Source organism: Salvelinus sp. IW2-2015, linkage group LG6.1 (genome assembly GCF_002910315.2).
Source record: "Salvelinus sp. IW2-2015 linkage group LG6.1, ASM291031v2, whole genome shotgun sequence".
NCBI lineage: Eukaryota > Metazoa > Chordata > Actinopteri > Salmoniformes > Salmonidae > Salvelinus > Salvelinus sp. IW2-2015.
The window spans coordinates 8,599,225-8,602,189 of record NC_036845.1 but is presented as its reverse complement, the minus strand read 5'-3'; positions in this window follow the sequence as shown (position 1 = coordinate 8,602,189).

Sequence of the window (2,965 nt, the reverse complement as noted above, 5' to 3'; positions counted from 1 at the left end):
CACAGTCGGGTCTGTAACCTGGACCTACAGGCCGTGGTGAGAACATTTGCTCACAAAAATGCAAGCCGACGCAGCCGCATACTGTAGCTACTATAGGCCTCTACATAGAAAAGAGAGATTGGCATTAATAAACTGGCTTTACACAAAACAACTTTCTATCCAAGCTGCGAGGAATGGCTCATGTCATGCACGTTCAGGTAGGATATACAGGTCAGTTGCAAACTCCGACCTTTGGGGGGTCCAGAGAAATTGCATTACGCCAGTGCACAGTCATCAGGTATTCTGCCACTGTATATAATTTTTTTATGGAAAGGTAACATTCCAGTTTGCTCTGTTTTTTGGTTAATTACTTCCAATGTGTCAAATAGTTTTCTCATGATTTGGTTGGGTCTAATTGTGTTGCTGTCCTGGGCCTCTGTGGGGTCTGTTTGTTTGTGAACAGAGCCCCAGAACAAGCTGGCTGAGGGGACTCTTCTCTATGTTAATCTCTCTGTAGGTGATGGCTCTGTTATGGAAGGTTTGGGTGTTGCTTCCTTTTAGGTGGTTGTACAACATAACATAACGTCTCTTTTCTGGATTTTGATAATTAGCGGGTATCGTCCTAATTCTGCTCTGCATGCATTAGTTTGGGTTTTACGTTGTACACAAATAATGTGATTGCAGAATTCTCCAAGCAGAGTTTCACTTTGATTTGGTGTGTGTCCCATTTTGTGACTTTTTTTGGTTGGTAAGTGGATCCTTGACCTCAGCAGAATTAGGACGATACCCGCTAATTATCAAAATCCAGAAAAGAGACGTTATGTTATGTTGTACAACCACCTAAAAGGAAGCAACACCCACAGCTTCCATAACAGAGCCATCACCTACAGAGAGATTAACATAGAGAAGAGTCCCCTCAGCCAGCTTGTTCTGGGGCTCTGTTCATAAACAAAAACAGAGGTCTGGGATCTGGTTCTATAACGGCGTCCAGTATTTTTAGCCAGATCCTAATTGGGATGTCGAATGTTATGTTCCTTTTGATGGCCTAGAAGGCCCTTCTTGCCTTGTCTCTCAGATCATTCACAGCTTTGTGGAAGGTACCTGTGGTGCTGATGTTTAGGCTGAGGTAGGTATACTTCTTTGTGTGCTCGAGGGCAATGGTGTCTAGATAGAATTTGAATTTGTTGGACACCATTATTTTTTGTCTTACTGAGATTCACTGTCAAGGCCCAGGTCTGACAGAATCTGTGCAGAAAATCTTGGTGCTGCTGTAGGCCTGCATTGGTTGGTGACAGAAGCACCAGATCATCTGCAAACAGTAGGCATTTGACTTCAGAGTATAGTAGGGTAATGCCGGGTGCTACAGACTGATCTAGTGCCCTCGGCAATTGCTTGATATATATGTTGAAGAGGGTGGTTTGATTCTATGTATTCTTCAATTACTTTGATCTGACTGCTGATGTGCTGTCCCTTCTTTTTGGACTGCTGATGTGCTGTCCCTTCTTTTGCCTTAGTATATTTCTGGAGTGTTTTAATGTTTCACCATAGTGAAGACGTAGGCTCAGGTTTTCTGGGTCTCTGTTTTTGAACGGATAGGTTTCGAAATGTCTTTCTTAGGTTTTTGCATTCTTTATCAAACCATTTGTCATTGTTGTTAATTTTCTTAGGCTGTCTGCTTGGAATTGTTATATTTGATAGGGAAGCTGAAAGGTCAAATATACAGTTTAGGCTTTCTACTACAGATTTACACCTTCACTATTGCAGTGAAATGTTTTGTCCAGGAAGTTGTATAAGAGGGATTACATTTTTGTTTGCCAATTGTTTTTTGGTAGGTTTCTACACTACTTTCCTTCCATCTATAACATTTCGTAAAGGTATGCAGTTTGTTCGGCTTTGATGCCTCATGTTGAGTATTGCTCTGTTCAAGTAGACTGTAATTTTGCTATGATCTGATAGGGGTGTCAGTGGGCTGACCGTGAACCCTCTGAGACTCTGGGTTGAGTTCGGTAATAAAGTAGTCTACAGTACTATTGCCAAGGGATGAGCTGTAAGTGTACCTACCGAAGGAGTCCCCTCGAAACCTATCAGACCCAGCATGCGATAGAGTTGCAGGATTTGTGACCCTTTTTGTTGGTTGTTTTGTCGTAGTTGTGTCTAAGGGGGCATATTGAGGAGGGAATGCTGTCCCCTCCAGGTAGGTGTTTGTCCCCCTGTGTGCTGAGAGTGTCAGGTCCCTGACTGGTTCTGGTGTTTTAGGTCGTCACAGACTAGAACATGAAAATGGTTGATCTCCCTCTCTAGGATGGAGAATCTGTTGTCATTATAGCATGGATTCTAGTGGGGGTATACAAGTAGCACACAGGAGGACATTTTTCTCTGTTATTTCAAACCAGATGTAAAATGCTCCTGTTTTGATTAATTCAATAGAGTGGGCTAGGTCTAATTTACACCCAATTAGCATACTCCCTGAGTCGCTTCCCTTTTTCACTCCTGGTAGTTTGGTGGATGGGACTACCAGTTCTCTGTAACCTAGAGGGCAACCAGTGGGTCCGTCTCCTCTATACCATGTTTATTGTAGGATGACAATGTCTGTATTTCTAATGTCTTTGGTGAAGTCTGGGTTCCTGCTCTTTAGGCCAAAAGCAGATGACCTCAGACCTTGGATGTTCTAGTATGATATAGTAAAAGCTTTGTGTTCCATAGTGTCCAGTGTTGTGCTTTGTGTGGTTACGCCTCAGACTAATAGGTGTGAGCAGAACATACTGGGCACCTGATACATGCCTCTTTGGTCGCTGAATGGGGCTTGGGCGGGTGTAGGAGTGGGGGTTGGGCCTATTGCTCTGCTCACGGCCTGGGCGTCTGTCTGTCGCTCTTTCTCTATCTCAGGTGTTACGGTACTTCTAAAGACAGCCAGTATGACGGTACTTCTAAAGACAGCCAGTATGACGGTACTTCTAAAGACAGCCAGTATGACGGTACTTCTAAA